Raw genomic sequence first — 15,562 nt, forward strand, 5'->3', positions numbered from 1 at the left:
CAGGGGGACAGGGGAGATCAAAGCCACCCCCTCCCCACGACCCCCCGCCTCCCACAACACACACACACACACACACACCTACCCCAACCTTGCTTGTATATGATCAGTGGGAAAGGAGGAGAGCTGGGGGCTGCCTCTTTCTTTCTTTCTTTCTTTCTTTCTTTCTTTCTTTCTTTCTTCGGGCCTTTGAGCAAAACCTCCGTTAACAATCCTGGAAGTGTTGAGGTTGAGCAGCTTCTAAACATCGCTTTTTCAATCCTATTCATATTGGACACGTTGATCCACTTATGTACTTAGTTGGTGTGTGTACCTGTTTCTCTTCCATCTGACCCTGATGTGCATGCCTGGCTGGGTCGAAACAAGAGCACAAAACAACAGGCAGGAAGACTTGGAATAACAACTGGCGTCACCGGGAGAAAGCTGAGGGAGATTTATAGGACAGTAAAAATGTGACCCACGCTGACCACAGATGTTCTCGTGAACAGCTAAGGTGGGGTGTAATGACAGGGCAACATGCAATCTTTCTGGCCGGCTCCACTCCCACTTTCTCAGTTTTCAGTGTCGACGCACGCTCTGCTGCCACTCTGTCTCAATAAGCCAACACCCGTGAAGCTTCTGTCAGCACGTGTGCCGTGTTGGTGATCCATGTGCACGTTCATCAAAGTGATTCTATGGTTTCATCAAAGATTTATAAACTCTCCTGGATGTCAGGACTTAGGCGAACAAATTGATAATCCCACATCTATGAACTCTCCCTCCATCTCTCTCCTCTCGATGTGGAGATGTGACCCAACCCTTCCCCTCCTTCCCTGCTGCCTCTTGGTCTCAGGTTTCAAAGCACCTCATCTCTCTTCACTCCTCCCAGATTAGTCATCTAATGAGCAGCAGTGCTGATCAGGTGAATAATTGATGACGGGCGGCTGGAGAAAGGGATCGATCCGAGCTGGGCTGTGGCTCTAAATGGAACAGGGAAGGAGACACCTCAGGAGGATAAGCAGGCGCAGGTACACCACTGCAACACTCTGTGCTCAGTTGATTAGGATGTAGATTCAGTATTCTTGCCTGATTCACAAATAGGAAAAGGCTAAAGAGCCACTTCTGGACAACAAAGTTTGTAGGAAGACCAACTTGATAAATCTTGATAAAACCTCTGAATGTGAATTTGTGATAATACTGAGGTAAAGCCTTTGATTACAATAATACCTCCACTGAAATTTATAATCTCATTGTTGCAGTAGTGTAACAGGGCGGCCCTTAGCGGCTGGAATCACAGTGAGATGGACCAAGGCAAGTGTAGTGGAACAAAAAGTATTTATTTGCCATACAGCTCCCCTTACAAAGAATTCACTCGTCAAGCTTCTTCACAGCACAATCAACCCTATCTAATGACAACCGGTCACAGACTAAACCATTATTCCACTCACAGTATACAATATATCAATTTGAATAAATAAATACATAAATACATTGCACATTTTTATATTAATAAATATTTCACACTTTAATTTTACACCAAACCCAATATTATAAAAACCCAAGCATAAAAAGATTCACCACACTTTCAGCCCATGGTCTCTCCTGGAACCTTTATATGGTGTCTGAACCCCCCAGGGAAACATTTACCCAAACACTTTGAAGAGGACACAGGCAAGAAAAGTGAGTAATCATAGCTTACAAACACTTATTTGCACCACTTGTAGTCCTAGATTTCCCACACACATTTGCGTTAGTTTTCCTTACTGGTAAACCTTAATCACAATCTCAATCACCATTCTTTTCTCCTCACAGACAACCAACACATTGCTTGATGAGGAGCAGCTGTGCAGGATCTGAAACAAGGCTAACAACTGATTCCCAATAAATATTCAATAAATAATTAAACTTCTTGTGTGCAAATGTTTTACTGTGCAAATCCATGCTTAAAGTGTGATGCTGAATAAAATGCTTGATAAGGTGCTTTTGATAAAGTGAAAGGTGTGCTCTAAAGTGCTATACAGATAATAGAATATAAATAAATGTAGTAAGGGAGGCCTCTTCCTTATAAGTAGGCTTTAATTTATTTAATTATTAGCATTGCAATAGATCTGTTAGAACACAAAGAACTGATTTAAAAAGATTGTAGAAGTGCCAAAAAGTGCATTACCTCTAATGGCCACTTGAGGCTGGCACCCAAAGCGAGCAAATCCGACTAAACTAGCAAGTTAAAATGTCCAATGTAGTTTACAGCCCGGTACAAGAAACACTTTTGGTCTCTGTACCTATTTTTTCATTCATGGTGACAGTACAGAGGGTGGATTATTTTATAACTTACCCATTAAAATTATGGGGGTTCCATTATAACCTTAACAGTAAATAAATTCCACCTCGCAGCAGTGCAGGTATAAAAATACCTGCACTGCTGCAGCATGCAGATGATAACCGTAAGAGATGTACTTGAATACCAGTTGCCACAGTAGATCTTCACTGTTAGTGGGCTCATGCATGATCAGGGAGGGGAGGGTGTTAAACTAAGTTCAATGAAAATGACTTATAGAGGAAAACAAACCAAAAAGGTTTTGCTGATGCTATCGCGCTGACCTTTATTACATTAAAACTCAGCATAGATCATTTTTTATTGTTAATGACTGATAACAAATGTTGGGTGAGGTCATGTAATGAAAACTCAGAGGAACATTGCTGGGACAGAAGGTGACTGAAGCCCAATTCATCAGTTTCTCCTTCCTCTTCCTGAGCTAACAACAAGGCGAATGGAGGTATGGCAAGAGGTCAAAATTTTTTTATAGCAACCACCAAAGTTTTTTGGGGGGTGATAGCTTCCCTGAGCCACTCAACCTCCAGTCTGATCTTGTTGTTGAGTGTTGTTCTTAGAACCGCCACCCCTGTGTGTGCAAAGGACTGAAATGTGCCAGCAGCTCCTCGAGCTTTGAGCGTACAGTTGCTTTGATGGCTGCTATTCTTCCTCATAAACTAAAGACCAAAGGCCTTTACACACCAGAATATATAAAATTCATGCAAATATGTTGTGTGTTAAAAATATTTTTTGGACCCACCTGTTCTTTATGCAGCTGTTCATACCTACCAGACAGATTTATTTTCTGGGATCATGCTCAGTATTTTCAATTTTCCTGATTTGTCACATCTGAACAAATGATCTAGTAAGACTAGTCTTGTAGAGCATTTTTGAGGACAAATTTTTTGCAAAATTGCAATGCAATTAATAATATTACACAACAAATTTGCATCTGACAAATTTGAAATTTCATGGTGTCTTTTTGGCTCGGTGTAAAAACAAAAACTTTAATTACTATTAGGAATTATTAGATCAGGTGCTGTAGGCAGTTTCAGATTTGCTAAACTACCCGACAGACATACAAAACTCTGCAAAGTTTACTTTGCCTATATATTCCTTTTTGTCTTGTTTTACTAAGGAAGGAAATGATAGCATCTGATTTTGACTTTCACTCTAAGGCAGTTCAAAAAACAAAACAAAAAAGCCCAACAACAACAACAACAGTGACTGCTCTTTCTTGAGCTATCCAGTGTAGCTAGGCCGAATTAAGTAGGGCTAAAAACCTTTATATTGTGACACAAGCAGCTGCAGCATTATCGGATTGCCTTCATTTCTGGAGGGGTTTGTTTCCATTATGCTTTTCTTCTCCACTGTTCATGTACTCAGTTACAACATAGATTTGAATCTTTAATCCCTCAGGATGCAAACCACAGATGTATTGGATAAGTACAGTATAGAGCAACTCTGCTTAAAGGGTTTAGTTTTCTTTTGGAACACGGATTCTGATGCTAAAAGTAAAAATATGTGACATGCATCCAGATTCGGAAAACTACTGATGTTCCCTGCCTCCAGTAACATGTTGCTCCGACACAAAGTTTCATGATATGGAGGCAACCTTCTTGTATATTTCCCAACCTATCAGTCAATGAGTGGTATTCCTAACACTGATACGTGTTTCAGTCCTCATAGCTGACTGTCAGTACTGCCTATGGTTATTTTACTTGTCATTTCTACGTGTCACCAAATATCACTGGAATTCCATGGTGTCTGGTCAATACTGCTAGTCTTTTCCTTTGTGTACTTCCCTCTTAGCTCGTTGATCTCATGTATGAGAGATTCAGGGATATCACTTTCCTTCTAGTGGAGTTAGCCACCTTAAGACCCATTAATGCTGCAATCTTCTTCTGAAATCCATTTTTTTTTTTCCTGCTCAGAGTTCAGTAACTAAATGTAGAACTTGCCCAACTCTCCTATTCCATTACCAGTCTGGATCCAATAGTCTCATACTCTTCAGCAGGAGAGATGACTGCACAGCGTATCAAGCCAAACCAAAAATATGCTTTTGATTTGTAGAAGAGACATTATTCTGCCAGGGAGGCAGGGTTAGCCAACCTTTCTGACTGCATGCAGTTTGGTCCAGAAACTGTCTACACGAAGGATGGACAGCTCATAAAGTTTTAAGAAATCTCTAGCCTCCCTGTACATTCCCTTCTTTAGAAATACAGGACCTTTCCCTCCATGATTTACATACACGCTACCTGGACTTCAAGACAGACTTCTTTTCTCGGGATAACAAATGCATTTTATTGCAACTTTGAACTCAGCAGGCATTTCATTAATGTCTGCAGAGGAAGCGCAACACACTACTCTGCTATATCCCTACACAGCAGGTCTATCTGGTCACTGACTTCCAAATGTGGGACACTTTATTCCGACATGGAGCTGATTGGAAACCATATTGGTGACATTGCTCCAAGTGAGTCCGCCTCTACTTTTCCATGTCGCTTCGATGGGGAATCTGCTAGGGGGATTCTACTCATTGCCTCTTGGTCCAGATGGTCAAGAGCTCCCAGTGTTCAGCAGGGTAGGCGGCATTTGCCCAGGGGGACTTGTGCCATCTGTTCTGATCCTCCCCTATCTTCTCATATAACTCCAACTCTCTAGGCCTCAACGCAGTGAATGTAAAGACACAGATAAAGGATAAAGGTCAGATTCCGTCCCATCTAGTATTTTTCCATGGTTGTCTTTATACTGTAACAATATGCCTTTTTTTTTTACCTGTGTCTTGTCCTCATTTCTCACCCTCACATCAGCTTCTATTTCTGCTATGCGAGTGTGTGGCAGAGTTAAGTGTGTGCGTCCGAAAGGATTCAAACAAGACATAGAGCATCTTTCCGGAGTCATCTTAGCTCCAGGGAATGTGGCGAAACAGCCGGATGCTAATGCTGCTCTTTGCCTTTGGGGAATTATGTTTGCCTGAGCTGTAACCTACATTTACTGAGCATTCTTACACATAAGGTTAAATGAATCAGGGCTTTATATGAGCACGCACACACAGATACAACAATCATCAATACAAACATTCCAGACGCACACACTCAAACAAGTAGGACTCTGTTTGCTGGAGCGCAAAAGCTAACAAGGTTAGCGAGTAAGCAGGCATCTGAATCTGTAATGAATTTATTTAGTCTGGCTCCAAGGAGCCGTGGGCGTGGGCTAATAAGAGGAAGGGGGTTCTTCTGCAGAGTGTCGTGCATGTGAGGAAAAGAGAAATTTTGCTTTAGAGTTATCATCCTCACATTGTTTTTATTCTGTCCTGCCTACAGTTAAGATAGGTAAGAACAAGAAATGGGGAAATCTGCATTACTGACCTGATAGGTTGATTAGTCCAAGCATATGTAATGTAATATGCATTTGGCCTGATTAAAGAAGGTGGCATTAACCCTCTCGAGGCAGGCGTTGCCGATTTGCAACAGTTAAAAACTAACAACCTGATTACCCCACATACATATTTTATGAGTTTTTTTTACTCAGGAGTACCACTGCAGGACTTGGTTGTGCATTAGCAACAAAAAGTTTAATTTGAGCCTGAGAGGGTTAAACATTAAGTGGAAAGCAAGTGTTGTATTGTAGGTGAAGTGACTTCCAAATCAACAATCTGTGTAGAAAACACACCTCCACCTCCTCTCCAGCTCATCCCCTTGTCCCCAGCTTCACATTGAAGACTATGTCTGGGATCTGCTCACCATCTCCCCCTTGGGGTGGAGCGCCGTCTGACTCGGGTCGTCAGAATCAATTATCCTCAGCTCCCTTTTTCCTCCTCAGCAGCGTTTACATGACTCACATTTTTCAGACCCCATCTAGAGCATCTACTTCCATTCTTTCTTAACAACGTCCACCCCCATCCACCACCCTGAGGCCCCCCATCCTGTCAGGGCCGAGGAATAATTCCCCTGCTTTTCCAACGCTTTTGGGAGGAAAACAGCACAAGGTGATAAATCTGCAGTGATGTACTGTAGAAAAAAATTAAATGAAGGAGAAGAGAAAGGAAGCCGGGAGGCTCTGTGCTACTGCCTGCCTGCTCAGCACAATGGGGAAAAAAGCACAGGCTTTCGCAGAAGGATGGAGATGGGGAGTGGGGGTGGTTAGGTGTGGCAGAGTGAAACAGGACAGTAAAAGAGAGTTACTCACCTTGGACACTGGATGCACGATTCTAAAGGCAGCTGAGTTTGCTCACAGGGTATCATACAGCTGGAAGCCCTCAGCACGCCCCTTGAGCAAGAACTGTAAAAACATCTTTCAACATCAATGCAAAGCAGCATCACCTTAGACATGTTAAGCTCTGCTGCTGAAATAAATACTCAGGTATTACAGGTCTTGTAGAGAAGAAAACAACAGAAATGTGACCTGGGGCTGATATGTGGGAGGGTTTGTGTCCATCAAGATAATCAATACCATGTTATTCTCTAGAGCAGAGCCAAGAAGGGGTTCTGGTGCTCCCTACATTTCTCATATTTAATGCCTGGCTGATTTTAATAGCTTACACTCCTCGTGGGCAGGGGGGGATGGAGGAGGGGTCTGATATCAGCTGGCATCTGTCGACACCTAAAATACCTCAGAAGCAAACCTGGAGTGTTTACCTGCCCCGATGAGTAACATAAAATACAAACAATGCAAGGTGTAATTGGCACTGATGCGCTTTAAAAGCCCTCCTCCTCCTCCTGCTCTCCAAACACCTGCAGCCCATGAAGCTGGGCGGCCCCCTGGGAAATCACACATTAGCATTTAGCCGTTTCATCTGCTGCACTAATCAGAGCCAAACGTTTCAATAATACAACACAAGAGCTGTTACGCAACCCAAAGAAAGGGTTGAGAGGGAGAGAAGGAGCACTCAGTGAGAAGGTATTTCCAGAGGTTGCGAAGCATTTGGCACCCGAGTCAAGTAGCTGGATAGATCTGGGTGGGGTTTAGGGTTAGCAAGTGACCTAAACTGACCCTCAGAGTTGTTTTTCATGGAATAACAGTGTGTTGTAATCTATGCATTTAACAATTTGTTCAGCTGCTCCAAAAGCGACAGCAGTACATTAACTACTTCCAACCAATCCCAGGTCGAAGAAGGACCACTGTGGCTCTGTAAGGATGTGATGTGACGCTGTGACATCTTTTCTGTTAGCATGTTAAAGAGGTGATTAACATGTATTATTTATCACAGAGTTTAGCTTCTTATGGCTGATAGAGGGGCTAAAGCAGGGCTGCCACAATACCCTACTTTCATTATACCATTATAACAGCCAAAATAATAACAAATGGTTTATCTGTCTGTTAGCCCTGCAATAGAGCAGGAATTGGATAAGTGGAAGAAGAAAAACTCTTTCTACAGGACTGTCTGAACCTCTACTAGCTTAACTTTTCAGGCACTCAGTATTTCGGTGCTAGGATTATTACTGCCGTTGGATTATTTTTATTTTTTTAAATGGGCATTAATAAAATAAAGATTGGCACTTCAGTTTTTAAAACGCATTGTCAAAAACTGTACAATTGTGAAACACCCAATTACAAGCCTATCGTGAATATCTAAACAAACTTCATGCTCATGTATCTAACAGAAAACTACAAATATTAGGGGAATTTTTGCTTGCGGGTGGCACAAGAAGCTGAGGTCACCTAAGTCATTAGGTGTTATACTCATTGTACTTTGTTGGATCTCACACCACTTTATAAGTTGGAGTTGTTGAGACATTTTTCCCTGGGCTGCCCCCCCACAAAAGAAAGAAAAAAACACTACTGGCAGTTAAGTTTTGGACACATGTTTCTATTCAAGTCATACCTGAACTACACTTGGGCTGTTCTTACTCACAGTAACTGGCAGGTTAGTTCTGCTTGCACCTACTCTGGAACCACCTACCTAACAATTCATCAACTTCATACATTTCCCCCCTTTAGACGCCAACCTCTCTTGCAGTCTGTGCTCCCTTCCTGGAGCTTGGCAGCCTCTGATCAGCCTCTCTGGCCTGCAGCGAGCAGGAAATGACCTATTGTTCTGAGATAATGTGAAATATAATGTTCCCCTGCACTCTTGGAAGGCATTCTGCCCTGACAGCCTCATTGCTGTGGGCAACAGTAGGCGCCAAGTATATGAGCACCTGCCAAACAGAGACGTCCATCAGCGGTGCGGTGATGCTGGTTTACAGCAGAGAGATGAGAGGGGAATCCCCTGGAGACTTGAGGGAAAACAAGCACTTCTCACACAGCCGTTTCATGAAAACTCACCTCCGCCCACTCGATACAACCAGGGAGATTTTCTATCATCTTTTCGAAGCACATGTAAAAAAAAAAAAAAAAACACCTCTGAGTGCATATGAGGCGATGCAGAAAGTGAGGGTGAAACTAACATGATGAGTGAAAGCTTCTTCATCGCTCCCACTGGAAAGAACCCGAGTCAAACACTTACATCACTGAAGCATCTCGGCTTTGCGGATTCATTCCCTTAAAATCAGTTCATCAATCCCTAAGATAAAAGCTGCAGCAGGCAAGCCAGCAAGAATCACAGTTTGTCAATTCACACCCTGGTAGACACATGTAAGAAATCAGAGGGTTTCCAAACACGACCACACGAGCCGTGTTTTGGAGGGGCCTCGCAGCCCAGCTTCTACATGACGAGGCCTTGGGTTTGGTCAGAAACCCTCATTGATCATTACAGTACGCTGTCGAGCTGCACTTTCCCTGCTGTGGAAACAGTGAGGGAGTTTGTTTATTTGAATGCATCACCGGCCAAAAACTCATAAATATCCTTGGCAACGGTGCAGATTAACAAATCAGTCCACAGAACAAGAACAGCAAAGACAGAGAGAAGGACGATCCGTGTTGTGTAATGGAAACGCAAGATCTAAACACCCGCACGAAGGGGTCCACGAACACAATTTGTCACTCTCTCATATTCTTTATGCAGGTTATTACTGTCATCTTCCCTAAAGTCACGATATTAGCTGAAGGATACTATAATTATAGGTCTTGCATTTCAGTTCCTTGTGAAATGGTAAATGGTAAATGGCCTGTATTTGTATAGCGCTTTTCTAGTCCCTAAGGACCCCAAAGCGCTTTACACAACCTGTCATCCACCCATTCACGCACACGAAATAATAACTGTATCCAGGAAACTTTATTTAGGACTGCGCTTTAGCAGCCTTCATGACCGAAAGTTCAAAGTCAGTTTCACCTTTCTTCTTCAGAGCCTATTCAGCTGTTGTTTGAGATAACACGTTCTCAGAAACCATGAAGAAATGCTCCTACAACTTAAACATTCTCAAACAGGATTCTCCATGAGGTGAAAGATGTAGAGGGCGGCATATTCAGGTAATAAAAGGGTGTAAATCTGTCAGATTAGTGACAAAATGAGAGTGTGTGGGATTAAGGTAAAGCACGGATGCGGCTTCTTTTTGCTTTATTACTCATCTCACATTCAAGGCATCTTTTTTGGAGGAGGTACGCACCTAAATGGATTAAAGTCACAATTCAGTCCTTGTATAAACAGACATTTAGGCATATATCCTCTTCACTGTATCTTTGTGACTGGATGCTTTGATGTTCAACCAGCCGCCCACTGTGACTTTCTTCCAGCTGCTGAATTGTCTGTTCAGCATAGCTTAGGCTCAGACGTTTGGAGGTGCCTAAGACTGCCACCTATTGTTCTTCCTCTAAAGGCTCTGTGCTTCTGCAGAACTGTTGGTAGTGCATTGTTTTTACAGATTAAAAGAGGCTGTCCACGAGGCCTCACAGCTCAGGGTATATGTTTTGTAAAAGTGCTTTTGTTTGACACGACACCTCGTATGTGTCTTAAAGTTTTTCTTTTCTTTCTTTTTCCTGGGAGTTTAGGATTTTATGAGTTTCTTATTATATATATATATATATATATATATATATTTAATTGTGCATACATTACAGGCTCCTGTAAATGTCAAGTTATCTCCAAAATGCAACGTTTGAAAGAAACATTTTTATAAAGATGTAGTTTTCATTTCCAGTAGATCGTTAAAGTGATTTCCGTTCTCTTTTCCAGTAGCACCTACTCAGCTCAATTCAACTCTACTCAATTTCAGTCATTTTCCAAAAAAAAAACAAAACCCTATTGTTTATATTCACATTCACATTAATGTATGACTGCTGTATAACTTTAAACTCCCACAGTTTAAAGTCATACAGTTATTAGGGTTAGGTTAACTGGTGTTTCTAAATTACCCGTGAGTGCTAATGGTTGTCTGTCTCTCTGTTAGTCCTGCGATAGACTGGCAAACTGTTCAGGGTGCATCATGTCTGGGATAGGCCCCAGCCTCCCTGCAACCATGGTAAGGGTATTTTTACCAGACTCTACACTTTGTTGAACACTCCAAAAAATAACTCTTTAAATAAACGGAATGGAAAGGATTTCCACATTAATAAATGGCTTTCTATTAGCATTAAGTGTTTTTTTTTTAAGGACTAACGTAATTTGCATGGGTTGGATCAACTCAATTAAATTAAGTTCGACTCAACTGGAGATGAATAAGTTGCGTCATCATTAATTAATTAGGTCGGTCTAACTAAAGTACAGTAAGTTGGAATAACAGAAGCAATTTAATCACTTGGAAATTCCTTCCATGATTTTTTTAAATGTTCATTCAAAGAGTTATTTTTTGAGTGCAAGGCTGAGTAGGTATAAAAAGTACCTGGTACCAGGTACTACCACCAAATGGGAATGACTAAAAACCACATTGAGTTAAGTCGAGTCAAGCCAAGTAGGTGCTAGTGGAAAAGGGGCATAATAGTAAACAAAAAAGCCACTGCTTATTTATTTCTTTTAATGTAAGCGCATTTTATTAAGAGATAAGTAATCATTAAATAAATTTAGAAAGGTCAAAGACAAAATTTGTGTTCTTTTAGCTTCATAGCATTCTGAGCGCTCTGAATTTGTTTCACCGTATCTTTTTCAGTCCAGCGACAAGCTAATTTAGCTTCCTTTTTAGCTAGCTTTCAGTCCATCAGAATGAATACTCAAATGGCTCCTTTAGCCACTTTGTTGTGGGGAAAGAACAGGTAGTAAAGATTCTGGACCACATTTAAGACTATAAACTTGACAGAAAGGCCTTTTAAAGTATTTACTTACATGTAGACTATATCAATGACAGCATCAACTCTCTGCTAACCTTTTCATGTATGTTAAAGATTATTTACTGTAACCTGCAATGAGGGGAAACAAGTGAACAGTTACAAACTGAACAGATAAAAAAAGTATGAAGTTATTACACTTGACTGGTTTAATCTTTTTTGCTTAGTTCTCATAGCAGGTAATGGCAACATTAAGCTAATGAGATACGCTAGCTTACTTAGCTATTCTAGTATCTAGCATTTGAAAAGAAGAAAAAATTCAGGGTGTCATTTGTTTAAATTCATAAAATTGTATTATTTAAACATATTATGGATTAAATTTTTATTCATTGTGTTGCCTGACTTCACTAATAATAGTGCTTTTGACTTTAAAATGCTTCCACACATTAGGTCTGTATTCTTTCCTTGTCTGATGTTGTGATTTTCTTTTCAGCAAGTAACTTTCAGGTTATGATATAGTTCAATGTGCATATTTAAATACAAAAGAGGTATTTCACAAATCAGCATTTGGGGTGAAATAAAAATTCAGTTCAATTCAGTTCAGGGTCACTGGTTCTGCACGACATTATAAACAGTAACGAACAAGTTACTGTTCTTGTTCGTTAAAATATACAGAATCTCATCTTTTCCTAACATTAACACAGCGTTTACACCCTCTTACTCCTTGGAAGGCATACAGTTACTCCTACAAGAATTAATGTAAAAAGGGCCCCATGTCTGCACAGTGGAGCGAGTGAAAGCAGAAACAGGCCTATAAAATGGTAAGCAGGCATAAACAACAAAGCTGTGCCTGTCGCTGAGCCTCTCTCAGCCTCACACTGTTAACTCGACTATAATTACTGCACCGTGCAGCAGGCTATCTGAGATTACAGAAGTGAGTTACACCTGATGCCAATGGAAAGTACTCCATACTTTAAATATTTAATCAGCCCCTTCACCGTGAAGCAAATGAGGCGAGGTAAAAGTTGCCGAGTGGTTGGAGGAGAAGAGGGATGGAGGGGGGCTGCCCCGGCTGCATTTTGTGCACATGTGAAATATGAGTGAGTTCACACGAGAATGTGCCAGCACACACACTCACACAGACACACACATAGCTGCACACAGGGGAGTTAAGTATGTCATTACCTTGTGATTTTTCTGTTGATAGATCTTTTGCCAGTCTCTTATTTCAGGGCAACTTGAGCACCTCTAAAGTGAATATGTACAGCATGTGTGCGCGTGTAGTAGGTGTGTGAATAAGTGTGTGACTGTGGAGGGTTGGGTTGGGCAGCCTACGCACCTGTCCAGGGTCAGAGTTGAGCCTCAGTAGGTCTCAGCTACATCCAGACGCCAGGCGTGAGGAGACAAAGGAGAAATTCTCCTCCATGTTAAGCCGGTTAGAGCTCAACCTGCTTCAGTTGAGCAACACGGGAAGTGACACAATCGGGCGCTAAACCCTGCATGCCTTGTATGTTCAAGTGACCATGAAATGAACCATCCGCAGAGGTATATTTAAAGCGACACCTGATATGCTCAAAGAGAGAGCCCATCCACGAGGTGCAGCCTGATATTAGCAGTAACTACAAACCGAAGGTATCTGCTCTGTTTATTGGCACAAAAGCCATATTTCATTTATTTTACAGATTTTGAAAGGTGCTGGTTTATGTAGTTGGTACTGGGATAGCCTTCCAAAAGAGCTACTGTCATGTTAAATGTGTGATTTGGATAAATGTGTGCAAATTAATTAAACAGTATATTTTTTGGTCTAATTTAGAAGGAGACTGGTTACTGAGACTGTCCATCGCCAGAAAATGAACAGACAGGTTGTATGTGCAAGCAGCTGTTACAACAAACTATAGTTTCATTCTAAAGTTAAGGGATCTCCAACACTCGCATGTAATGTGTCCTTTGCTGTCATCACCTGTAGGTGGGGTGGAACCCAGGAAAGCTGGAGGGTGGTGCTTTTTAACCATGTCAACATTATAAAAGAATGTACTTTAACCCAAAACATAATCTTTTCTTAACCTTGTCCAAATCGTCTTTGTGCCTAAAGCGCAAGTAAACAGTGATTGAAAGTGAAAGTTAAAGTGAAACCACATGTGACTCAGACTGCAGTTTCCCACCCAAAAAGAGGGTGTTTTTTCTTCATAATCTCTCTGTATAGTATCGATCCAATTATGGCCTGGATGACATAAAGGAGGTCTGATTTAAGTTTAGAATGAAAATTGGCATTGTGTATGACAGCTGATTGTTTTATCTCCCATAGTTTATCCTAATGGACATCTGGAACACCTAATGTTTGATGGGTGTGTCTTCAGCAATATGAGCACTGGACCAGCTGTTGAAAGACTGGTGAAGGGCCATATATTGGATCACTGACTCACCCCAACCAGAGCCTCATTCTGGTGGAGGTTTCTTCCTGTTAAAAGGGAGTTTTTCCTTCCCGCTGTTGCCAAGTGCTTGCTCATAAGAGATTTTTGGAGTCTTCTCTCTGTTATTGTAGAATATTGTACAATATAAAGTGCCTTGAGGATTGTTGTTGTTGAGAGTAGAGCTGCTTCTCCTCCACATTGAAAGGAGCCACTTGAGGTGGTTCGGGTATCTAATAAGGATGCCCCCTGGGCACCTCCTGGGTGAGGTGTTCCGGGCCTGACCCACCGGGAGGAGGCCCCAGGGCAGACCCAGGACACTCTGGAGAGATTATGTCTCTCGGGTGGCCTGGGAACACCTTGGACAAGCTGGAGGAGGTGGCTGGGGAGATTCAGGTCTGGGCTTCTCTGCTTAGGCTGCTGCCCCCGTGACCCGGCCCCGGATAAGCAGAAGATGGATGGATGGATGGAAATATTAATAACAACCTTTGCACTATGTTCCAGTGCAAAGGTTAGTGATCAAACATGTTGCATTGGAATCAAGTTAAATAGAAGTTCAGCCTCACTGCAGTCATTTATCTAGTTATTTCTTGGTACAATTTGGGTGTGTATGTCGGGGTGAAGGTGGAGGTCTTTTTACAACTCCACAACCACTTAAACAGGTGGGTGTGAAGATATTTACATCATGTGTTTCCAAGGTTTACTCCATTTTTCTGTGACGTTCCACAGCGCTCAGTCACGCCAGGGCCGTGCCCACATCATGATTTCATCACACGCTGACATCAACCTTGCACCTCTGTCATCCGAGAGTGACGCGTCCGAGGTCTGACGCCATCTCTGCCGTGTTTACTGGACTGCTCTGGCTGACAGGATGACATCAGCACAGCTTTGCCTCCCTGAAAATGGTGAGTCAGCCGCTCCTGTCCGCTTGACAGAGAGGAGGGAGAGGAAAAGCAGAAGATGAAGAAGAGGAGGAACAACTAAGATGCAAATATGTGTGCCCTTTAGAAATGCTTTCAAGCTCGGTGAGATTGAACACTGGATGTTTTTCGCTGCACCCTCACTTTGAATTCAGGAGTATTTTAATAATTTAAATAAAGTTGATCAGAATTGAAAATGTGTACAATTAGTCCTTTCCCTCATTCTCTTTCCTGCAAGATAAAGATTACTGTGGCTGATCAAACTAAAGGTAGAAGATCAAAGAGACTGAGCCTAGAAAAAGGAGCTCGGCAGGGGACCTCACCACCATAGACAAAAAGGTGATTCCACTTGTTTTTTTATTTTATTTTAATCAAAGCCCTTTAAGGGAAAGACAGCATTTAGGTAGTTTGTCAGACTGTGTGGTCACATAGAATCGTCTACGAAGGGCTTGTCATTTGGTGGTTTGTAATCCTTGCTGGGCTTTACTTCTCCTGGCCCTTCCCCAGAGAGAGTAAGTAGAGATGGCTGGAGGAGAGTGATGCTCTTTAGACGATGGATCTTTTAGAAAGCTGAGCAGGCAGAGCCTGTGATAGATGCTGCTCCCTGGAATAGCAGTGGAACTGATCTTTAGGGAGAGGAGGGAAAGAAAGAATAGGAGGTAAAGAAAAAGAAAAAACAGGCATGTGAAGAGTTTCCTCTCCTGAGATTTTCCTCCGCTGCTTTCAGAAGTGGCTCTGGGTGACGTTGCACTCTTTATTAATGCGTGGCAATTTACTGGGGGGGAGTGAAGTTGCAGGCAACATGATGTCAGGTACAGTATGATCAAAGAAAAAGTCAGTGAGTGTGAACTCGGAAAGGCAGG

This window comes from Perissodus microlepis, chromosome 9 (genome assembly GCF_051167445.1).
Source record: "Perissodus microlepis isolate ML-2025 ecotype Zambia chromosome 9, ASM5116744v1, whole genome shotgun sequence".
Taxonomy (NCBI): Eukaryota; Metazoa; Chordata; class Actinopteri; order Cichliformes; family Cichlidae; genus Perissodus; species Perissodus microlepis.